The sequence below is a fragment of the Schistocerca serialis genome, chromosome 2, assembly GCF_023864345.2.
Source record: "Schistocerca serialis cubense isolate TAMUIC-IGC-003099 chromosome 2, iqSchSeri2.2, whole genome shotgun sequence".
Taxonomy (NCBI): Eukaryota; Metazoa; Arthropoda; class Insecta; order Orthoptera; family Acrididae; genus Schistocerca; species Schistocerca serialis.
This window is the reverse complement of record NC_064639.1, coordinates 868112225-868139020: the sequence shown is the minus strand read 5'-3', so window position 1 is coordinate 868139020 and position 26796 is coordinate 868112225.

Genomic DNA, 26796 nt, shown 5'->3' with positions numbered 1-26796 from the left:
CCTGCTGCTATCAGTGATTCTAAATTTCTTATAGTGTCTTTTCCTACGATTTCGCTTTAAATTTGTTTAACTTGCTTCGCAACGCTTCAAATTCCCTTTTAACACATTCATTAAATTTTCCTTGATTTTCAACATGTTTATTTATGTTCTGGTACTCTTCTGTTTCTGCAAATGGCAATGGAGCTGTATCATCTGAATCCCTGTCCCCATATAAACTAAGTCCTGTCAATTTATCTGAAATCTCCTCGACTCTTTCCAATAAGTCACCTATTTGTTCTTACTGTTTATTTACGTCTTCTGTAAGTGTCGTGGCTCGGGTTTCAGTATTGACACATTTAGTAGTTAACTGTTCATATTGTTGTGTTAGGTTATTTATTCTGTCATTTGGTACAGATTCCTCGATACTTTCAAATATTTCTTCCTTATCATGTGCACGTTGAAGATTTAACTCTGAAAATTTTTGTACTATCACACGATCTCTTTCTTTCTGTTCCTTTTGTCTAATTTCTACTGAAATTAATCTATTATTGTGAACATTCAAAATCGGTTGTACTTTTTCTCTAATTTCTTTCTTTAATTCATCTTTTGTGTTTTTAAAACATGTCCCTATTCGTGAGTCTAATCGTGTTTCCATTGTTCCCATACCAGTTTCTAACCGTGTTGCTAATGTTCCCATCTCTGTTTTTAATTCAGCTCCTAACTGTGATCCCAAATATAATATTGCACTCATCAACTGCTTCATATTAAATGGTTCGAAATTCTTTTCGCCCCTAACATTTCCCATAAAACTAACTTCCTTCGTCATAGCCGTAAAGCTATCTCTGTTCGATGCTATTCCAGAATCGTCTGTCGTTAATCTCGTATTCTGAAAATTTTTTGATTGTGAAAAATTTTGAACTGGTTCCAGACTATTTTCCTGGCTTATTAAATTGTTTTCTACCTCATTATTCATCATACTGTTCTCCTGTGTTGGCGAGTTCGCCATGTTAACAATTTCGTAATTATGACTATCCTTCATTTTTGCCTTTTTCATCGCTTGCATAATCATTTACAAAACACACAAAACTCGTCACTATACGAAAATTACACACAATATAACACTTTATCACCAACAATACCATCCACACGAAATGCTTCCTGACAAACACGATTAACGAACAATTAAAACCTTCACAATTGCACAAAATTGTCAAATTCATATACGACTCATCAAAAATTAAATTCTACAAAAATACCATCAGAAGAATGACAAGACAACTACAAATGTTCAATTACAAAATCTATATGTGCAATATAGACTACAACTGCTAAACTACAAATTACTACAACAATACTACTGTCTGCTATTTTTACTATCAAAAGAATTCCAAGGGACGATCCAAAGCAGCGATCGCCACGTGCATGGGGGCTTAATTAAAAAGAAAGGATAAATGTAATAATTTTAGTAGCTGTGTGACCGGTTACGAAGTCTCATAACCGGTTGGCCCTGACTAGTATTAACACACAATCTGACTGCATAAAATATAAAAATAAAGAATGACAAGGGATTTCCATTAACACAATTGGTTGATTAAGTCCCCTGCAACTATAAAAACTACGAAACAACAAAGCACAAGTGTAACTGTTCTGTGTGTGGTAGTGTGACTCAACGTACATATATCTGGCTCAGTTCTTCATCAATACGACAAGATATTTTAAACACCATTTACAATGAACTAATTGAAAAACCAGAAATATTATAATTGTACATAGAAACGAGAATTACAAGTCTAATAAATGAACATGAGCCAGATACTTTGTTGACTGAACCTGTGACCAAGAGGCATTGTCATTAAAGAAATCTGTAATACTTTTTTTTACCTCAATATATGAGGTGCATTCAAGTTCTAAGGCCTCCGATTTTTTTTTCTCCAGACTGGAAAGAGATAGAAACATGCGCATTGTTTTAAAATGAGGCCATGTTCATTGTCAGTACATCCCAGAGATGGCAGCACCGTATGGCAGATGCAATTTTACCGCCAGCGGCAAGAATGAAAACTGTTTTAAATACTTAAAATGGCGACGTTTTCCTTACTTGAACAGCGTGTAATCATTCGTTTTCTGAATTTGTGTGGTGTGAAACCAATTGAAATTCATCGACAGTTGAAGGAGACGTGGTGATGGAGTTATGGATGTGTCGAAAGTGCGTTCATGGGTGCGACAGTTTAATAAAGGCAGAACATCGTGTGACAACAAACAGAAACAACCTCGGGCTCGCACAAGCCGGTCTGACGACATTATCGAGAAAGTGGAGAGATTTGTTTTGGGGGATCGCCGAATGACTGTTGAACAGATCACCTCCAGAATTGGCATTTCTGTGGGTTCTGTGCACACAATCCTGCATGACGACCTGAAAATGCGAAAAGTGTCATCCAGGTGGGTGCCACGAATGCTGACGGACGACCAGATGGCTGCCCGTGTGGCATGTTGCCAAGCCAATGTTGACGCGCAACGACAGCATGAATGGGACTTTCTTTCCATCGGTTGTGACAATGGATGAGACGTGGATGCCATTTTTCAATCCAGAAACAAAGCGCCAGTAAGCTCAATGGAAGCACACAGATTCACCGCCACCAAAAAAATTTCGGGTAACCGCCAGTGCTGAAAAAATGATGGTGTCCATGTTCTGGGACAGCGAGGGCGTAATCCTTACCCATTGCGTTCGAAAGGGCACTATGGCAACAGGTGCATCCTACGAAAATGTTTTGAAGAACAAATTCCTTCCAGCACTGCAACAAAAACGTCCGGGAAGGGCTGCACGTGTGCTGTTTCACCAAGAAAACGCACCCGCACATCGAGCTAACGTTACGAACAGTTTCTTCGTGATAACAACTTTGAAGTGATTCCTCATGCTCCCTACTCACCTGACCTGGCTCCTAGTGACTTTTGGCTTTTTCCAACAATGAAAGACACTCTCCATGGCCGCACATTCAGCAGCCGTGCTGCTACTGCCTCAGCGATTTTCCAGTGGTCAAAACAGACTCCTAAAGAAGCCTTCACCGCTGCCATGGAATCATGGCGTCAGCGTTGTGAAAAATGTGTACGTCTGCAGGGCGATTACGTCGAGAAGAAACGCCAGTTTCATCGATTTCGGGTGAGTAGTTAATTAGAAAAAAAATCGGCCTTAGAACTTGAATGCACCTCGTATATTGACGGAAAAATACACTGTGATCATAGCAACCAAACAGCATCTACTCTCTCGCCCAACAGAACAACAACTGCACTCAACATCCTCTGAACTACTACTGCACCAGTGGAGGCGGCAGAATAATAATCTTTGGCGCAATCTCTGGCGCTGTGACTCAGTGTAGCCACCTTTCAACGTCAAGTGAAATTGATCATGAAATTTGCAATTTCAAATATGTTTACAATGGACCTTACAAAATTGTAAATATTCGTCATTCTAAGGCTTACTTTTTGGAATTTCAAATATCAAAGAAGAGTCTTGCTATAAGAACTATAGAAGATTTAAGGAAATACAAACCTAGAGCTTGTAATAATTTACAGACATAAAACTTAGTTTGAAATACTTGTGCATTTGAAATGTGCAAAATAACAATTTTATTAGTTAGGTTTCTTGAAAGTAATAACTTATATGTATATGTTATTGATAAAGTGAAAAGTATAAATATGGTTTTTGAAGTTTCACACAAAAATGTAACAAAAAGGACAGTGCTTTTAGAAAAAAGGAACTTGAAAATGAAAAAAAAAGACAGGAAGGTGACTTGTGACGAAGGTCTCACAAAAGGTGAGAAAGTGGGTGTTAAAGACAGTGAGAGAATCTCACTGAATTCACTGTAAGTGAAGGCACAAAATAAAGGGTGGGCAAGGGACATTCTAGGGTGCACAGCACTCTTTTATTTTAGAAAATTTGTCAATATAATCGTCTGTTTATTGTGAATGATTTGTGTTCAGAAATAAGTAAACAGAATGAAAACATAGTAATTTAGTCTACAACTTACCAAATTGAAAATTATGATTGCCATTTTTTTAAGTGAAGGGTAAATGACTATGACGTACAAAATGTTACCCTGTGTAACCATAAACACACATACTACCATTTTATCTAAGCACATTATTTGTAATTTTTCATCTATGTATGTTATCCTGTTAAAAAAGGAGTACTACTGAAAGTAAACTAATAATTCAATGACAGTTATTTTGTCTGAAGAAATATTTCTTTGAAGTGATCCTTAAAGAATAATTCAATGAAATATGGGGCATATGTAACTTAATAGCATAAATTTGACCAAAATTATTAAAATTTTTCAGTTAAACTGTAACGCTTAAAATCGATGGATCAAAGTATCCAGGTTTTATGTGTTAAATATCTTTGAAAATCTGTTAAAAGTAAAATAATAATATATGTTGTTTAACATAACCAAAAGCGTAGTAATAGATGGTTTTTATAATTATCATAGCTGTAATATTCATATGTTAATTGATATATATAATAATGTCGCCAAAGGAAATAATTCAGGAGACACTTTGGGTTTTCAGTGTTTGTTGATGACCTTGGCACTAAGTGGAACAGAAATGCTGGGGACAGCAGTTACAGGCAGGATAACCTGGGATGTATACATAGCTCTGTCTGTCTGGTGATGTTAACATTTTTTAGAGCTAAAACTGCATAAATGAGTGAAAGTTCGTGTGGAAGCAGCATTGTGTCCATAAGTTGTGTCAAGAAATGGTGATTTTCCAGAAAACAAGAATATCCACCATTAATCTGTGATGAGATTTGGATTCAACATAACATCAAGAAAAATGGCTACTGCAAGCACCGTGGTCATAATAAATTAATAAACTCCTACTGGACACAGCGAGAACCTGTCCAGTTATCAGTCTGCTATCTACAACTAAAGCTCCATAGCAGCTATGATAAACAAGGCAAGACTTTTTATTAAATCTAAGTGAATAGAAGTATCATGAATGTTACAGTTACAAACTTAATATCTCCCTGTTGAATATATTCAGTTATCCAAATGCTACGTTAAATTCAGTATATTTAAGTCACAAACTGAATCCCAATTTCCTTGACTCCATGTTTAAGTAACTTTGAGTAAATCTAAATGGTCGAAAGATCATATAAAATATTTTCAAAGTTACAGCAAAGGAAGATTGTCACAAGTGTATTGCTGGAAAATACAGCCTTAACTTTATGTTGCTGTATATAAATCTGACTGGTTGCATTGTAAATTCACTTAATGCTTTAGATTCTTGGATTACTATCACTTGATTTTCAGTGATTGAATTTTCATTACAATGTAATTGCAGAATTTAAGTATTGTAGGCATTGAGCTATGTCAGAATCTCACAGCTTGCATCCATGTCGATTCCAAGTAAATCATTGAAAAGTAATTGCAATAACATAAATACATTTCACTTATAGTTAAATAATTTTCGAATGAATAAAGTTAAATTGCTCCTTCAGAAATGGCGACCAGAAATCTTCATAGAATTAGCGTCTTTTTCAGAGGACTGTCATTTGGTATTAAGACTATACCTGTCTAAATCCCATCATAGCTGTGGTGAGGATAAAACTACAAAGCAGGCAGTGAAGTGTAATATCCTTTGTTATGTGCCGAAATTATTGCAAGTCGAGCCCCCTCACCCTCATTGTGCTTTGGAGAGAGATCGAAGAGAAAAATAGTTCGCTAAAATTAACAAGATTTCTTTAGGTCATACATGGTCAGTTCTGTAAAAAATAGTGACAGATATATGATGCAGATTAAATACACTGCTTAACTCGACAAACAAAAAGGCTTTCGTTTCCTGGGCTGAGAGAGAAGTTGGAGAGCAAGATTTTTGTTTGTGACGATACACATGGCATTGCAATGGCTGTAAAAAAATTGCTGGTCTCGTGGTTTAAAAGAAATACTTCCCTTGCTATGAAAACATTACAAAGTTTTACTACACATAATTCTTATAGTTTAAAAACTTTAGATGAATCAGTCACACATGGGATGGGTGGGTTCAGTTACGGCATGGACAGCAGAACATGAAATGACATTCCATGACCTTGTATTGGAATTGATAAATAGTAAGTTTTTATATCATCCTGATGTTACCAAACCTACTTTCATGCCTTGAAAGAAATGTATAAAATCGCATCAGTGTGGAGATCTTCATATTGAGAGGTAACGAAAGTAACAATACATATTGTAATATTTCATTTGTGAGTCGAATGATGGTAGTTGCCGAAAGAAACTACTACATGATCGAACATGAAGCGTTAGCCATGGTATATGGTCTCCTGAATGTCGAAGGGTACATATCAGGAAATCAGACAGTGCTGTCAAAAGGCCATTAGTTGCTTATTTTTCTGAAGAACTGCCTGCTTTGACATAATCGATTTGAACCGTGGGCTGTGAGTCTACAATAGGTTGATACGGAGATCTGATCAGTAAAAGGAAGAGAGGTAATGTTCATGCAATCTGCTGAGTGCCCACAAAAGAAATGTGACCCAGTTGCAGAGAGTATACGCTTCATTTTCATGAAAAGTACAAAATAAGAAGATTCATTTCAATGCATATGCAGAGAAATGTCTACAGAGCAGTACTGGGATGAATAGGGTGATAACTATTGAACTATGTGATAAAAAACGTGAATTAGTTACAAAATACAGCGTGTACCCACTTTAATCAACATGTAAATGTCACTACCGATTTCGGATTTAGGTTATGACATGTTTGATATGCCTGCCATTATTTGGGATGATGTGTCGCAGACGAATGATACACCATCAGTGGCCTCCTGAACGGCTGTTTTCAGTTCAGCAATGTTTTTGGGGTTATCGCTGTACACCTCGTCTTTAATATAGCCCCACAAAAAGAAGTCACTTGTGTTCAGATCTGGAGAATATGGCGGCCAATTGAAGCTCATGCCAGTGGCCTTTGGGTACCCCAGAGCCAGAATACAGTGCCCAAAGCTCTCCTCCAGGACATCAAACACTCTCATGCCTCTATTGGGTCGAGCTCCTTCCTGCATGAAGCACATCTTGTCGAAATCAGGGTCACCTTGGATAATGAGGATGGAATCATTTTCCAACACCTTCATGTGCCATGAATGAATATCACAACGATTATTCTGTGACTGGACATTGCACACCACACAGTCACCTGTTGAGCGTGAAGAGACTCTCGATCGCGAAATGCAGATTCTCAGTCCCTCAAAAGCGCCAATTTTTTTATTGACAAACCCATCCAAATGAAAATGGGCTTCGTCACCAAACCAAAACATACTAATTCCTGTCATGCAAGCATCCAACCGTGCAGTTTGAGCGTCCTAACGCACACCATTCAGAACTTATGACGATTTTATTTCATTAGTTCAATATTTGTCACCCTGTATGTCAAGCAAATGTTAAGTTCTTTCAAACACTCTAAGGTGAAGGTTTATTACAAAATCCATTAAGGTATACTTTTCCACTGAATAAAAGCAGACAGGGAGAATTAGAAACTGTGCTTTCTAAAACAACATATGGAAATGCTCATCAGTTCTGTTATTTAGAGGTGTATGCAAATGTGTTGCTGAGTTGTAAGAGTGGTGATTTTTAGAAACTTAGAGTACATGTGTCAAAGAGTATTGCAGCATGTGATCAGGGCTAGACAGTAAGGGCAGCTAATGTATCAATTCAAAGCTCCAAGCAATATATACAATTGGAGGCACTGTGTGTGTGTTTTTTTTTTTTTTGTAGTTGTCAGTGTCATATGTTTTCGCCATATTAGATGTTTTTTCAAAATACATGCAGTTCTATCCAATCTACTGAGCGAAGATGATGGTGGAGAAAATGGAGACTGTTTAGTTCGTGCAAATGGGTAAACTACTGTCTTTACTGTTCGATAATGGCTCACAAGTAACAGTGCACAGATGTGAAGAAATGCTGGACAGAAATAACATCAGACACATCAAAATTTCACCATATTTCCCACAAGGCAACGGTAGCAAGTGAGTGATGAAGGATGTGCTCTACCTTTTGTCGTTGTCAAAACACATCTATCCTGGGAAAACTTTATTCTGTTGTTTGAAGACATCATTAACAACTTAACATGAGGCTACTGGTTTTGTACCATTTGAGTTAAAGTTTGGTAGACAGCACATGAATATTATTGGTGTAGAATTTGCTTTCCCTGTGTGCCAAGTACTAACTCAGGATGAGATAGAGAAACTGGCCAGGGAGTCAATTGTAAAGAAAGAAAAAGAGAGAAAGGAAAGGCATGATGACAAGGCAAAGCCTGCCACTTTTAAACCTGGCGATTTGATCATGCAAGGATTCCAAGGAAATTAAAAGTTTTTGGTAGTTTACCGTGGTCTCTTCCTGGTAAAGAGTTCCCTGAACAACAACACCTATCGATTAGTGTATCTTAAATCCAAAGTAGTATTTGGATTAAAAATGTGTTACACTTAAAGAGGTATATTCAGTAAATGCAAAAAAGGAATATGGGTTTCTTTGTCTTCAGGAAGCTTTGCAGTTGAGTGACTGTGTGCACTCGAGATGTGTAGAACAGTTTTTTTCCTCTTATTCTACTTGCTTCTATATTCTATTATTTTCCCTCTTTGGTCATTGGGCAGTTTTGATATTGCAGGTACAAAGAGAGACGAGATAATTCTGAGGTTTAAATAACGTTGTTGGAACGATCTTATGGGCATATAAGATGAAACCTGGAAGGTCATACGCAATAAGGGGTCGTAAGTTGTGGTGGATAAGTGGATAAGACAACCCAAGGCTAAATTAGAGAGAGAACTGACAGATCCAAGGATGGCAAGAGAGCACTGGTGTGCATATGCTAGAAATGTACTGGTTAGAAAGTTGTTGTAAAGTTTCAGTTGAAAATAAAATAGGGCAAGACAAAAAGGTAACACACTGAATGTTAGATCTTTTGAGACACAAGCAACTTTATAAATGATAAATACAATATGGAACCTAATAAAAGGGACTAAACAGCTATGGGCACTGGAAACATATGTGTAGTAGCGTTTAGTCTTAGGTGTGTAAGAAAATGGACTAGGCAACATTGAATGCTACTGTTGCAGATAATCGGTTTTTGGCGTTAGTGTCAAAGTAAAGGGACTGAGTATTCATGAGTGTCAAAATGGAATAGTAAATTTTTGATGAACATACATTCAAGGACTAAAGGAAGATGAAGTAAGACATATTCCTGAATGCAAAAAATTTCACTTCAAAGATTTGAAAGCCTAAGTTCAAAGGGTTTGTATTTATTGTTGTTTTTGTTTGAGGTTTGGATAGAGACAAGGAAGGCTTTTGTTGTTTTCATGATTCGAGGGAATAGGATCAAGATGATATGAAGGCAAAGCAGGAAGAGAAAATAAACTGGGTATAGGCTGCAACAAACCATTGTCACTCGAATCGGCAATTGATGACACTGAGGCACCATTGTATGGCCAAGTTGTGAGGTTTGTGAGCCTAGCTCACAGCTGAAAGAGACAAAGCTTATGCAAAGTCCCAGACATTGTCTGCAACAAGGTAGGAGCCGATGCCATTGTTCCACTGCGTCAGGGAGAACACCACTCAATGGTTCCACATCTTTCAGCACATTTCACTACCAAAGGAATCAACATCGATGGAGAGCAAAGAGTCCCTGTACAATTGTCCCTAACTGCAACAAACATCGCCACAACCATGACAACACGTGACATGTGTTACAATTATTAGTGCGAGTATTAGAAAGTGGGTTCTGTTGAAGAGAAGGAAGTAGAGTAGCAGGCGTAAAGAATGTTGTAGCATTAGGAAGTTGTGAACTGTCTTTGCTTTTAGTTGTGGGTTGCATCTAGTAGTTAATTTTTCTGCAGATTATTAGTGAGATTTTTTTGTGTTATAGCAACATAATTCAAGTAAGCTGATACAGCCGAAAGTCTGCAATAAATGGTAATCTAGAAATAAAACAGAATATGAAGTCATTAGGTTTTGGAAAAAAAACTTGTGGGTTAACAATAAGATATCGAATTTCACTTACAGAGACATTATGTAGTGCAAACTGTTTTCCAGATTTTTATTTTTAAAACTCCTGTAGTTTTAAAACCATCCACTATCTCACTGACCACACTCATTTCCTAAAGCTATAGTTAAGTAATCAAGACAGTAGAGTAAGAGTAGAAATGATAGTGAAACATGTCCTCAATACGTGCATTGTTTAATTTAACACATTGAGTACCACATTGCAACGGTAACACTGATCGCCTTAAACAGCAATAGATGCTAATTTTGTATCTTTGTGAGGAATTTTTGAGAAATCTGACCATGAGATAACGAAATGGAAACATAACAATCAAACTGGGATTCGTTTCTGAAACACTCCAGCAGAGTATAACCAACAGACGTTCTCCCAGAACAAAAGCAAGTTGTAACATTACATATTAATATCGGTCGCCAGCCTAATATTAGGCATTCTTCTATCAAGTTTACATCATAAAGCAGTGTATTAAAAACATTTCGCTCCCTCTTGCAGATACAGTAAATTCATATTTTCTGACAGGCACATTTCCAGATAGTTTAAAAATTGCTAGTGGTCTCTCTTCATTAGAAAGGAGACAAAAGAAATATGGAAAACTATAGACAGGTTTCATTAATATCAGGCTTTAGTAAAATCATAAAAAAGTAATGTATAATAGATTAATGAAATTCTTAGAGAAAAATAAAATTCTCACTAATTCTCATCATGGATTCAGGAAAAACAAATCAACAACCACTGCAATCTATGATTTTATAGAAAATGCCTTGCAAGCAATAGACAAAAAACAAAGAGCCACTGGCATTTTTTTAGGCTTAAGTAAAGCCTTTGACATACTGGACCACAACATATTGTTGGAGAAGCTCCAAGTATATGGCAGTACAGGCAATGCACTAAAATGGTTCACTTCATACTTGACGAAAAGGAAACAAAAATTACAACTAAAACATGAACTAAAGGAAAACACCAGGGCATGCTTCTCAGATGCAGAAGTTCTAAATAAAGGAGTCCCTTGGGGATCCATTCTTGGGCCAATCCTGTTTCTCCTGTATATAGAGGATCTAGACCTGAGAATTGAGTACCATGCAAACACTTTTTTGCAGATGACACAAGCTTCCTAATTGCAGGAAATACCCCAAGTCAGCTTCAAACAGCTATTAATAAGACTACAGAACACCTACATAGGTGCTTTGAGGGGAATAAACATAGGATAAACACCAAAAAACAACATTCCTAAATTTCTGTTTAAAAGGTGATGCATGCTGCACCAGTGTGACAAGAAACTCCAACAAAATTTCATCTTCTCCGGAAAAAAAAGTTTTTAGGCTTATGGTTTCAAATTAAGTTCAGATGGCACACATATATAAAAAAAATTTAATGGAACACTAAATAAAATACGTTACAGTCTGCGTTTACTCTCTGTCAAAACAAGTTATAGCACTGTCCAAACTGCCTACTTTGCCCAATTCCACAGCATCCTACCATATGGAATTATATTCTGGGGTAATACGCCACCTAGTTCAGTCATCTTCTTCACTCAAAAAAGAACTATAATAACAATGCAACATGCTCGACAAACAGATTCTTGGAAACCCCTCTTTCAAAAGTCATCTCGCTCTTCCCTGTATGTATATACTAGAAATCTGTAAATATATTGGAAACAATTTAAAGAATGTAAATGAAAATATTCATACCCATGAACATGGCACAAAACAAAAGGTAAATTTTCATGTCCAGCCAATGAGGACATCAGCATATGAAACCTCCACAGTAAACAGCACTATACAAACTTACAATAGTCTTCTGTATAAAATAAAAGATATATCATCATTCTTACTCTTTTGTAAACATACAAAAGACTTGAAACAAGATAGTGCAAGTACTACTGCAGCAACCTCTGTGGATAAAGCTAAAATTCGTGTATCAGCTGAAATAAGTACTGTATTCTTTGATATATATGTGTGTGTGTGTGTGTGTCCTGTATCTTCTGTATCCCATAATCTGGAAAGATTTATAGGATGAATCAATAAATCAATATAATATAGCAGAAGGCAATTCTAAGGCTAACCAAACCTTTCTTGACACACACACTAAATTATTTCTTTATACCTGTTCACACTAAAACACAGTAACTTAACCTTGCAGATAAATGTACTACTAACTTGAAAATCAGACAAACTAATAGCCAATGAGATAGCAAACAGTGACATATCCCTCGCAACAACACACGCCTTAAATGAAAAAGATGCAACAGTTTATGGAACCAATTAACAACAAACGTGAAGCTAGTAGCACTACTGAACAGGGAAGAGCACGAAATGATTCTAATTTAAATCAGAGGATCTGTTAATGATCATACTATATAACTTCATAGCTTAGTACAGGGTCTCTATGCCTGTACATTAGCCAACTTGCATTAGAATAGTCAACATAGTAAGTATTTCTTTCTTAAGCTTTTGAAGCAATTAAACAGAATTTAAAATTATCTACACTGGCTCTGAAGGTGCCTTTGCTTTGCATTTTTATAAATTATGTAAATCACAACAAATTGTAACTCTTTAAATAACTAATGTGCTTTGATAAGCAGTCTTGCCACCTGCTCAAAATATAATTGGCTTTGCAAGTGCCAACACAACACTAAATTCAAGTTCAACCACTTCTCACTGATAAAACTTTGTAATTTTGATCAAAGTGCATAAATGCGACATTAAATATCTTTTTCATTTATGATTGAATATACTATTTTTAGGCAGATTTTCAAGTAAGGCACATTATTTAAGAAAATAACTGCAGATTGATTTAAAATTGCACTGGAAATGGAGTATTTCTCAAATTATGAAACTGAACTTTAAACACTATAACTCCACAAATTAGAAAGCAATCACGACTATTTTTATAGCTGCTGAATAAGTCGTTCCGCAATAAATAAGCACACTTGGAATTAAATTCACTGAGCAAGGATTCTGTTCAGGTTTGTGATTTGAGTTAATCATGGGTGCAAGATAAGGGTTTTTAGCAACACAGTGATTATTATTAAAATCAACCAAATTTCACAAATACATGGTCCATTTACAGAGTGCCAAGTATAAAAAATTTAGTGGTAGTCCAGTGGTAGTGGTGGTGTAATGAGCAGTGGCTCTTAACCTAGTGGCGATGTAATCATGGCAATACTGTTGGCCTCATTCTATTACTGATCTTCTTGGCGTCGGAATTATATTTTTATAGGGCTCAAAAACCATGGCATGATAATATTATCACAAAATACAGCATCTGAGGCCAATAAAAACTGCTCTTAAGCCCTTCTGACCTCAAAACTCCATGAATAAGAGCTACAACGATCCGCTACTGCTAGCAAGATGTTAACCACAGCACTGATCAGCACAGACTCCCTACCTGTCACAAAGAACGAGTTGCCACTTGTGCACCAACCAAACCTTTTCCACTCTGTCAGGCCGGGCTACTTCCATAGTTGTGGGGCTTCCCCACATCTTTTACATTCAGCCCTATGTTCCCTAACTATGGACCAAGTCATTTACAGTGCATTTTATAACAATCCTTTCAGTAGTTATTTAAATTCACAGGTGCATGTTAAACAACATCATTCAAAAGTTTCACATAACTGAGACACATATACGAGGGTTATTCCAAAAGTAAGGTCCGGTTATAAAAAAAAATCAAAACTAAAATGTTTTTTCAAAACAATTGTTTTATTTACATTCCTTACATCTTTATCTATTTTTCTACATAACTTCCACACTTATTTAAACATTTGTCACATCGTTCAACAAGCTTTTGAATGCCCATGTTATAGAAATCGGCCGCCTGTGACGATAACCAGTCCTTAACTGCTTCTTTCACTTCATCATCTGTGTCGAAGCGCTTGCCGCCGAGAAACTCCTTTAAGTAACGGAACAGGTGGAAATCACTTGGCGCCAGGTCTGGACTGTAAGGAGGATGGTCCATCTGTTCCCATCCAAATTTCTTGATCAGAGCTTGCGTTTCATTTGCAGTGTGGGGTCTGGCATTGTCATGCAACAACAAGATTCCAGACGACAAAAGACCACGTCGCTTATTCTGGATTGCACGTCGAAGTTTAGTCAGGGTAGCGCAGTAGGCGGCTTTATTAATCGTTGTTCCTCTCTCCATAAAGTCGACTAACAATACTCCACGTCTATCCCAGAACACAGTCGCCATAACCTTACGTGTTGAGATTGTCTGCTTTGCCTTGACCTTGACTGGCGATGACGTGTGACGCCATTGCATTGACTGACGTTTAGACTCTGGAGTGATGTGAGAAACCCATGTCTCATCCCCTGTGACAACATTGTCTAAAAGACTGTCACCTTCCTTATGATATCGCTCCAAAAAATCAAGAGCAAAAGCCATTCTTTGCATTCGTTGGGGCTCAGTAAGCAGCCTGGCAACCCAACGGGCACACAATTTGTGAAACTTCAAATGTTCAGACACAATTCTGTACAAAGTTGTTCTACTCACATTCGGAAAATGCATGTCTACGTCTGTAATAGTGAATCGGCGATCTTCACGAATTTTTTTGTCAACCGCATTGAAATCACTGATGGTCGGCCACACCATGGTTCATCGTGCACATTATCCCGTCCTTCATTAAAAGCTCGCACCCACTTGCGCACTTTACTGTCGCTCATTATGTTAGGACCGTACACTTCAGTAATCTGCCGATGGATTTCCGCCGCTGAATTGTTTCTTGCAGACAAAAACCGTATCACTGCCCTTACTTCACAATCGGCGGGCTGATCAATTGTCTTAAACATTGTAAAGTGACACTGTGAACTACACTCAGCAACAGTAACAAAGCGAATGGCGGCGTTTGACGCGCAAGGCTTGCCGGGAGTCGGCGCGCATGCGTGTTTTGTCATTGGCGCCAAATTTCAATAGTTACGGCGAATCGGACCTTACTTTTGGAATAACCCTCGTACATAGATAGAGAAGTCTCATGATAGATACAACATTCTACATAAGCAGCACTACAAAATTATATAGAAATATCGATACAGATACAAAAACAGGTCAAAAATAGGTGTTGCAGAATGACTAGTGATGGATGTTCTATTGTCGGGCTGCTGCATCAGGCATTAGACTTTGTTGTGGTCACCAGTAGCTATGTAGCAATCAAAGCATTATTACTGATTGGTTCAAACTGCATTTTAATCTGACCTCCGTTATTATAGGAACTAGTGGGGAAGCATAATCATATCAAAATTGTATATATTACCGAAAGTGGCATCTGATGTCACAAGTGGTTAAAAAGTGATAAATAGTGGTGACAGGCTCTTGTTCAGGACAATAAATTGTGAGTGTTGACTATAGACAGATGTACAAGATGGCACTTCAATTTCAATGGCGCAAAAAGCTTTTTCAGTGTTCATCTTATTTTGGCAAAGTCAGAATGTGGACAGTTGCATAAGAAACGACTTCAACTGGTAATTTGAAATTATCTTTGCGACCATGACAGTATTTACACCCTTAAAAATTGGTAACTTAGATGAACAATGTTTATGTCAGATTGTTAAATCATGTGTCATCTTGCTGATGAGAAGTAGGACAATGTTTATTATCGTTTTGTGAACTTTGTTAATGTTGTGCTATATAGTCGCCAACACCATCATCTTGGAGAATATGTTGCATGGTTACTAAGCAGATTCAGACCTATCCTGGTGTGTTCTTTCGAAGTCCTGCACAGCAGTGGTATTTTTGTGTTCTCAGGCAGGAGTCGCTAGTAAGTTAAAAGTTTTTCTTGTCAATCGGTATTGGCAGCTACTCCATAGCCTTTGAGAATCCTTATTCGTGTGAGTTGTACCTTTGCATTTGTCTTGTTACTACTATAAATCAAACTAATTGAACATATGGCCTTAACAATATTGTTTGTTTTTACTGCAGTATCGTATTATTTATTCAATGGGGTATGACCTTTTCCTGAGTTGTGATAGAGTAATGCAAATATGACTAACGGGGGAACATTTCCAAGTTTCAGTAAACGATCTCGATGAAATTTGGTGGATGTGTGAAGGGGGCAGATTAGTGTAATACATATTTCTTTGTTTGTTTGTACCCAGTTTCACTCTGAAGGGGGCGACACGCACCGAAAGGTAATTTTCCATTTTAGGTTTAGATGGAATATGTCTGAAACGATGTATAAAAAGTGTTTCAGGTGTGCCCCACGGAAAGGCATTGGGACCATTGCTGTTCAAGTTGTATATTAATGACTTTGCAGGCAATATTAATATTAACACCAGAAATTGTGCAGATGATGCAGTTATCTGTGTCTATTTCCAATGTGAATGTGAAATAAAAATAAAAATATTGTGCACTATGCTTACCTTCATTCCATAATGTTGTTTACTGGGGTACCTCATCAAGTCAAGCTAAAGTTTTCAGAGCCCAGAAATGTGCAATACGAAATACTTGTGGTGCTAAGTCAAGAATGTCCTGCAGAGGGTTGTTTAAGGAAATTGGAATACTAACCACTGCTTCTCAATATTTTATTCCTTAATGAAATTTGTCATTAAAAATGTATATTTTTTTTCAAACCAACAGCACAGATCATAGATCAATACTATAAATAAGAATAGCTTTCACAAAGATTTAAAGTCATGTGCTTTGATTCAGAAAGATGTTCACTGTTCAGCATTTTCAATAACACGCTAGCAGTTATAAAAAGTTTAACTCAGAATAAAGTTCAGTTTGAGAAGAGTCTAAAGGACTTATTAGTGGCTAACACCTTCTACTCTTTTAAGGGATTTCTTAGTGGAACCAATTGATGCTTGTATGTTATTAATAATATCACATAATGTGATTGTTGCATACAATCGGACTTCTGTACAAATTTTGTGCACTAATGTGATCATTGTAAATAAGTATTGTAAAATGTTTTTTTATTTCATGAAGCGTTGCTACAATAGCCTAACAATCATAATATGCACCAAAGTGCACTGAACATGTAATATTTGGTACAAGTTTTATATCATTTAAATGTAAATATGCTTAAGCTATTTAGTTTCTAACCAATTCCACATCTGCAGCTGCAGTTTTATTTGGGATTTGTGGAGGTACATTAACATATCTGTTCCTATTTTGTAAATATTTTTGTGTATTCTTATTTTCTGACATGTTTCATATCCCAGAGAATCTCCTTATGTGGATCATTGGACCAAAACGTATCTCTAATCTAATCTCTATAATGAACTACTGCTTGAAAGAGGCTGCGTAAGTAAACAGTCTGGTTGAAACGTAACTATACAGTCCCTAATAAATTTTTTGCACAATTAATTCTGTAACTGTACCGTATCTGTCATGTAATTTCTGTCATGTGTACCTTTTATTATTTTATTAATATTGTCATACAATTAAGTGTCAAAGAGTTATTCAAACTAATTAAAAAAGAGTAGGATAAATGCTGGCCTAGTGAGGGAAGTGTATTATTGTGTAGAGCCAAAGGAAAAATTTAATGTAAGGAGTATTGTCTTTAGGAGTGTAAACCAAAAATCAGGAAAAAGAAGTCAGTGGAAAGAGTTGCTGGTACCAGTGTGATCAACCGAATCTCCACAAACAAATGCATGATAAATATGATTTAAATTTGTATCATCTTGTCTGAAAAATTAAGAAAATTGAGATTATCTCTACTTAATTGTTTTGGTATTTTTGAATAACAATGAGTTACTTAAAAACAATCTATTCCTATATGTCTACCTCTAGTAGCATATTCTCTATCTTGATTTTCAAGAAAGAAGTCATCAAAAACTACAACTGAATTATCTTCACATTCATCTATTGGAATAATTTAATCATTATTTTCAATAAAAGCAGCATTTTTTCATTAATGTTGCCTTCAATTTTTTCAGATCTTTTTATAAATAGTTGATATTTTGCTTGACCTAAACTTTTAGAATAAACATACAAATGATTATTTTTTCAGTTTAACCATTCAGAAGGTAGAATATAATTATCAGTCATTAATGTTGTTTTTCCGCAACCCCTTCACCTTATTATTGAAGAATGAATAGAATTCTGTTAAACTTTATCATGTTTATTTTTTAATTTTTTTAGGATTTCTCATTTTTGGTTCTTTGTCTTTCATTTATTTACCTAATTTTTTAATATAAGTGAGTAATTTATTTCAGTTGACTGATAATTCATCTGTTCTGAAACAAGATTAACTGTTTCTATAAAAGAAACTTATAAAAATGTTTCACTAATTGGTTTTTATTCAATTTCTGTAATGCCAAATATTACAATGGAAAGTATTAACTTATACACTAACGAGGAAATTGTAGAAATTCCTATTGGACAATATAGTTAGAAAAATTTCGAAAAAAGTTCCAATCGAAAAACTAATATACACACTAAAGAAGATAAAATTTTAAATTAAGTTGTTATTGAAAGTTATATTACATTATTTATGGGTTAAGAAGATTGTATTGGTTAAATTTCAGGATTCAATCATCAAAGTACTGAGCTAAAGGAATAGCAATTACTAAAAATTTTCTATTTGAATTAATAAATATTATTTTTAATCTAGCTGATGGAATGATCATTTTCATAGGGAAAATAATATTATTTCTTCATTTAAACCAAATGCTGAATTTGTAGTACCAATCATTTATGAACCAAATTATCCATAAGCATTCAAATCTTTGATACTATTCAAAATTTAACAATTATTATCACTGATAAAAATGGTAATTCAATTGTCTTAAGTGGTGGTTATGTAATAGTAATTTTAAAAAGAATTAATAAATATTTTACTTAATATATCATGAACAAAATTATGAGTCACCAAAGTAGCTCATTTCCTGTTAATAAAAGAACAAGAAATAATTTAAATCTTCCTAACAAGGAGACAGAAATTAATATTAATATTGGTGATGGTTCAATTCATCCTAGTAATTCCCAACTTTATATGATCTTGATGTTAACCACACATATGGAATGAATTTTTTGGCATATGATGGTAAATCGAATATTAAACTAATTGATGAAAATGTGTTAAATTTGTTCAATGTGATTACAACTAAAAAAGGAAACAATATGTTATCTAGAATAAAACATCCATTTATTTCTTCATCAATTGTTACTCAATTAACTTCATCTCTATCAAATGAATTAACTACAGAAGGACATATTCTTAATAATGATGAAATTAAAAAGAAACAAAATGAAGTACTTTATCCAATAGCATTATTTGGTGGATTTCTTAAGAATTTTACACAAACAATTTGGGAAAGAGGTTTAACAGTAATTTTTACTTGGAGCTCAAGAAGAGATCTAGAAGATTTTAGCTTTCTATGGACTATTAATAATGATAATAGTACACTTCCAAAAGATGGTAAAATTGTTGTAAAAAGTATGGAAACTCAAGTCCCTGTTGTTAAATATGAACTAGAATAAGTAAGACTGAAAAATCCAAACATTCCAATTTTTTATCTTTGAACTACAAACAATTGAATTTGCTGGTTTAAATGGGAAAAGAAATTTTGAACTCCACATTACTAATTATCATAATTCTGCTGACTTTGATATACCTTAATTTATTTTAGTTGTTTTCCAAACTAATCGAAAAAATAGTCAATGAACTGATTCTTCTTTATTCAATCGTGTTAAATGACAAAGTATTCATATAAAATTGGAAGATAGGAATAATGAATCGCAATAATTATGGAATCTTTATCCACCAAAAAACCTTTTAAACATTTACAATGCTTTAGAGATTTTAAAAGAATAACACAAATAAATAACGATGTATATATAAATCCATTCATTTTTATTCAAATTTTCCTTATCTCTATCATAAATATGGCTATAGAATGAATGTTTTAACTACACAGAAAACAGTGATGAAATTATGTGGATGTTATAATGAAAAGATAGCAAATGACACAATTGCTTAAATAATTATGTTTGGTAAAAAGAATTTAACTTATGATAGAATCATAGAATTTTAACTGAGAACTTTTAGTTGTATAAATGAATAAAAAATTTGAAATTTCTCATTTTCCAAAAATTAAAACATTTGGTCAAATGTTAAACCTCTTTCCCAAATTGTTTGTGTAAAATTCTTAAGAAATCCACCAAATAATGCTATTGGATAAAGTACTTCATTTTGTTTCTTTTTAATTTTATCATTTGGTCAAATGTTTTAATTATTGTAAACCTAAATTTAAAAATGTTTAAAATTTTAAATATAAAAAAATTTAAATTTTTAATTTAAAAAATTTCAATATTTCAAAAACTAAATACGGAAAAAAGTTTTATTACTTTTAGATAAAAAATTAAAAATTAGTCTTTCAGATTGTTACACTAGTCTTTTTAGATGGTGATCATAAATTTGAAAAAATTGTTGAACGGAAATTTATTTACTGAACAAAAGACAAAATTAAGCTCGTTCGATTCATGTTATTGAATTTGCATGGTTTATAGGATCATCAAAAAAATATTTTTTAATTAAATTTAAACTTCATTTGCAAATATTTAAATTTTTAAATGGGGGAAACAGCAAAACTAAAATCTTGGTTTTACATGGAGAAATTTTTAAATGGGGAAACATCAAAATTAAAATCTTGGTTTTTAAATCTAAGAATTTAAAACATATATATATATATATATATATATATATATATATATATATATATATGCTCTCATTTATCTATAACAATACTGTCTGCTTTAAATGTTCAGAAATGTAGAATTGTGTACATCATGAAGTGGAAAAAACATAGTATCCTATGACTTTAGTATCAATGAGTCAGACTTTTAATCAGCCAACTCATATGAAACAGAATGATCACTTAGGCTCAGTCTGCAACAGTACCTAAAGGTTATTGCTAGTGTAGTTGTATTTGCAAACAGCATCCCATATTAACAAACCAGTCACTATACTGTCTACTTTAAATGTTCAGAAATGTAAAATTATGCACTTCTCAAAACGAAAAAAACGTAGTATCCTATGACTGTAGTGTGAATGAGTCACACTTGGAATCAGCCAACTCATATAAAATGGAATGATCATTTAGGCTCAGTCTGCAACAGTACCTAACTGCTAGTGTAGTTGCTCTTCTAAACAGCATCCCATACGAACAAGCCAGTCATGTCTTTACCTGTGGTTAGTCATACTTTAGGCGCTTGGGCTATGCAGTGCACTGTTTAAAAGGAATATCTCGATGTAGTGATAGGGTCAAGCTGCATACATTTGCTTTGATGTGCTGCAGCTAATTCGCTGCATATAATAACCTGTAGCTGTGATCCTGCAGTCAAATAGACTATCCAATGGCTGGAATTTTGAGCTAATAAAATGCACAAAAACACGAAATAAACGTTAAATGAATAGTTTAATAACAATAGCTCTATTCTAATGTCTGTAATTGATACAGACGACAGAGAACTATGTTGACTAATGTTTAGTCAAGAAAGGACATCTCAGGCATATGGGAAGTGGTCCTTCAATGTTAAATTAAAATGCAGATAGAAAATACTGTTATCAAATGCAGTAATTTTATGTTGAGAGCATCTCGAGAACGGTACCAAAATCCACAAGCTACTATCAAAGATGTGTAAAAACTAAGTTCTTTTCCAAGTCACTATACACCAAATATTCACTTGCTGAAAACAGTTCACACACGATTTACAAATTAACACATGTGTTAAGATGAGTAAAAGCTCATGCTCTGTCTATCCTCAGTTCCATAATACTTATAGATAAAGTTAAAGTCGTCCTCTAGAGCACATTCAAATCTATCGAAATATGAAGTCCCTTCAGAAGTATAAAGTATGGAAGTGCTGTTGATCACACAGAATCAAACACTTTGAGATCGAACATCATATGCTACCTCAGACAGATCTGCCTCTTTCCAGAACTCGCATTAAAATGCCCAGAATCTCTCAGCCTCTTCACCTGATAATGTCTGAGTCTCCACTTGACTCCCGTAGTATTCAGCTATTGTCTGCTTTTCCATTGGTTAAAGGTCGTTCCCACCAAAAATACATCGTTCTTAAGTTCTACAGACACGATTTGACTCAGTTTGACCACTTATCGGACTAAGCTATTATATTACAATAGTATACAAATAAAGAAATTTTATAAGTATTCAGTCACACTCAGACATTCACAATAAATATAAATAAAGATTTATCCATACATAAATTAGCTAGTATTCTTGTGGAAGTACATTCATGATAAATGATCAAAGATTGTCATTAAATATGGTTTACACAGTTATTTAGGCCTGCTTGTCAGAAGTGTCATTTGGCACTTTTTTATATGGGTGGTGTCAGCTAATACATGCAATTGACCACTTTTTCAATTACCATGATGTATAATTATCAATTGTAATTAATATTTAAATAAAGTCACTCACAGAATGGTAAACCATTGATTAAATAAAAGCTCAAGTGTGACAAAATGTGAGGTATTCATGCTGTATTCATTTGCTATGTAATTGTGGAAGATACAATGTTCTGATAAACATCTGTATAATGAAAAGATATAAAAACTGGAATAAATCAATAAGTAAAATACACTCCTGGAAATTGAAATAAGAACACCGTGAATTCATTGTCCCAGGAAGGGGAAACTTTATTGACACATTCCTGGGGTCAGATACATCACATGATCACACTGACAGAACCACAGGCACATAGACACAGGCAACAGAGCATGCACAATGTCGGCACTAGTACAGTGTATATCCACCTTTCGCAGCAATGCAGGCTGCTATTCTCCCATGGAGACGATCGTAGAGATGCTGGATGTAGTCCTGTGGAACGGCTTGACATGCCATTTCCACCTGGCGCCTCAGTTGGACCAGCGTTCGTGCTGGACGTGCAGACCGCGTGAGACGACGCTTCATCCAGTCCCAAACATGCTCAATGGGGGACAGATCCGGAGATCTTGCTGGCCAGGGTAGTTGACTTACACCTTCTAGAGCACGTTGGGTGGCACGGGATACATGCGGACGTGCATTGTCCTGTTGGAACAGCAAGTTCCCTTGCCGGTCTAGGAATGGTAGAACGATGGGTTCGATGACGGTTTGGATGTACCGTGCACTATTCAGTGTCCCCTCGACGATCACCAGTGGTGTACGGCCAGTGTAGGAGATCGCTCCCCACACCATGATGCCGGGTGTTGGCCCTGTGTGCCTCGGTCGTATGCAGTCCTGATTGTGGCGCTCACCTGCACGGCGCCAAACACGCATACGACCATCATTGGCACCAAGGCAGAAGCGACTCTCATCGCTGAAGACGACACGTCTCCATTCGTCCCTCCATTCACGCCTGTCGCGACACCACTGGAGGCGGGCTGCACGATGTTGGGGCGTGAGCGGAAGACGGCCGAACGGTGTGCGGGACCGTAGCCCAGCTTCATGGAGACGGTTGCGAATGGTCCTCGCCGATACCCCAGGAGCAACAGTGTTCCTAATTTGCTGGGAAGTGGCGGTGCGGTCCCCTACGGCACTGCGTAGGATCCTACGGTCTTGGCGTGCATCCGTGCGTCGCTGCGGTCCGGTCCTAGGTCGACGGGCACGTGCACCTTCTGCCGACCACTGGCGACAACATCGATGTACTGTGGAGACCTCACGCCCCACGTGTTGAGCAATTCGGCGGTACGTCCACCCGGCCTCCCGCATGCCCACTATACGCCCTCGCTCAAAGTCCGTCAACTGCACATACGGTTCACGTCCACGCTGTCGCGGCATGCTACCAGTGTTAAAGACTGCGATGGAGCTCCGTATGCCACGGCAAACTGGCTGACACTGACGGCGGCGGTGCACAAATGCTGCGCAGCTAGCGCCATTCGACGGCCAACACCGCGGTTCCTGGTGTGTCCGCTGTGCCGTGCGTGTGATCATTGCTTGTACAGCTCTCTCGCAGTGTCCGGAGCAAGTATGGTGGGTCTGACACACCGGCGTCAATGTGTTCTTTTTTCCATTTCCAGGAGTGTAGATAGAGATATGTAGCTTGCAGAGATGATACTGAACTCTCATGAAGCGTTTAAAAGTAGTTAATTCAGAGGTTAAATGTAAAAATATTTTTTACTGTGAAATATTAACTTCTGTAATTTTGAAGCTATTGAAAATATTGTGGTGTCATAGGATGCACCTCTTTTTTCTTCGATCGCAGATGCATTCAGGTTTGCTTTAATATGTAAATGTCATTTATTGGCGAAGTTCAAAGAACTTTAACTAAGCTGTATTTGAGATTGTCTCACACTCTGCCATTTCTTGGAGCAATGTCTGTTCTCTTAAGCGACCATCCATTGTCAGAATTCCCTGTACTGGGATTTACTCACATCCAGCCCTTTGCTGATACCCTTGCACCTGGCTTGCCTGCACTGGCTGCTGTGGCCCACCCAGCCAAAATGCACTCTCAGCCTTGGGGCCATGCAGCTTCTGAAGCAAATTCATCTCACTTCATACCAATTCCAAGCAGTTCATCAACTCACCTACATGTATGTAACGTTAGAAGTCGTGGGTGAAGCAGGCAGTAGATTTTGCTTTACTAGTAGAATGCTTGTGAAATGCGATCAGTTTGCAAAGGAGATTGCTTACATATCGTTCATATGACCTGTTCTAGAATGCTGCTCAGGTGTGTAGGATCCGTATCAAATAGGACTAAAAGGGGATATTAAATATATACAGAGAAGGGCAGCACAAATATTAACAGGTTTCTTTGAGCCATGGGAGAGAGTACACAGATGCTGAAGAAGGCAGACACCTGAAAATACGTAAACTATCTTGAGAAAGCCTACTTATAAAGTTTCAAGACCAGGTTTAAAATGACAGCTACAACCTAATATGTATTTCTCACAAAGGCATAATGAGGACAAGGTCAAATTAATTACAACAGGTACAGAGCCATTTAAATTATAATTATTCTGATACTCCATACATGAATGGAATGGGAAGAAGTCCTAATAACTGGTACAATGGTATGTACACTCTTTCATGCACTTCAAAGTGTTTTGCAGAGTATAGGTCTGGAATTAGTGTAGGATTTTTACAAGAGCATGTGGCAACAATAACAAATGGCACCAGTACCAATCGGTCATCATGTCACTTGCTGTTGTGTCACTTGTTTTTACATATGGACTCCTGGCACTAAGTTGCACTTTGTGATAAACGTGTTGTCACTTGAGTGACACAAATGAAAACTGGGTGTTCACACAGGCAACTACATTGTGTTACTAGGTCTGACATCAGTTTAGTCGCATTCTTGGACACTTAAGTAATTTAATGCCATAGCTTCTGGCACTCTATAGTGGAATTTTTTGACACTGGTCACACAGCACGCCACAAATTGTACATGTTGTTGTTGTTGTGGTCTTCAGTCCTGAGACTGGTTTGGTGCAACTCTCCATGGTACTCTATCCTGTGCAAGCTTCTTCATCTCCCAGTAGCTACCGCAGCCTACATCCTCCTGAATCTGCTTAGTGTATTCATCTCTTGGTCTCCCTCTACGATTTTACCCTCCACACTGCCCTCCAATACTAAATTGGTGATGCCTCGATGCCTCAGAACTTGTCCTACCAACCGATCCCTTCTTCTAGTCACGTTGTGCCACAAGCTCCTCTTCTCCCCAATTCTATTCAATACCTCCTCATTAGTTATGTCATCTACCCATTTAATCTTCAGCATTCTTCTGTTGCACCTCATTTCGAAAGCTTCTATTCTCTTCTTGTCTAAACTATTTATCGTCCACTTTTCACTTCCATGCATGGCTACACTCCATACAAATACTTTCAGAAACGACTTCCTGACATTTAAATCTATACCTGATGTTAACAAATTTTTCTTCTTCAGAAACGCTTTCCTTGTCATTGCCAGTCTACATTTTATATCCTCTCTACTTCAACCATCAATAGTTATTTTGCTCCCCAAATAGCAAAATTCCTTTACTACTTTAAGTGTCTCATTTCCTAATCTAATTCCCTCAGCATCACCCGACTTAATTCGACTACATTCCAATATCCTCGTTTTGCTTTTGTTGATGTTCATCTTATATCCTCCTTTCAAGACACTATCCATTCTGTTCAACTGCTCTTCCAAGTCCTTTGCTGTCTCTGACAGAATTACAATGTCATCGGCGAACCTCAAAGTTTTTATTTCTTCTCCATGGATTTTAATACCTACTCCGAATTTTTCTATTGTTTCCTTCACTGGTTGCTCAATATACAGATTGAATAACATCGGGGAGAGGCTACAACCCGGTCTCACTCCCTTCCCAACCACTGCTTCCCTTTCATGTCCCTCGACTCTTATAACTGCCATCTGGTTTCTGTACAAATTGTAAATAGCCTTTCACTCTCTGTATTTTACCCCTGCCACCTACAGAATTTGAAAGAGAGTACTCAATTCAACATTGTCAAAAGCTTTCTCTAAGTCTACAAATGCTAGAAACGTAGGTTTGCCTTTCCTTAATCTTTCTTCTAAGATAAGTCGTAGGGTCAGTATTGCCTCACATGTTCCAACATTTCTACGGAATCCAAACTGATCTTCCCCAAGGTCGGTTTCTATCAGTTTTTCCATTCGTCTGTAAAGAATTCGCATTAGCATTTTGCAGCTGTGACTTATTAAACTGATAGTTCGGTAATTTTCACATCTGTCAACACCTGCTGTCTTTGGGATTGGAAATATTATATTCTTCTTGAAGTCTGAGGGTATTTCGCCTGTTTCATACATCTTGCTCACCAGATGGTAGAGTTTTGTCAGGACTGGCTCTCCCACGGCCGTCAGTAGTTCCAGTGGAATATTGTCTACTCCGG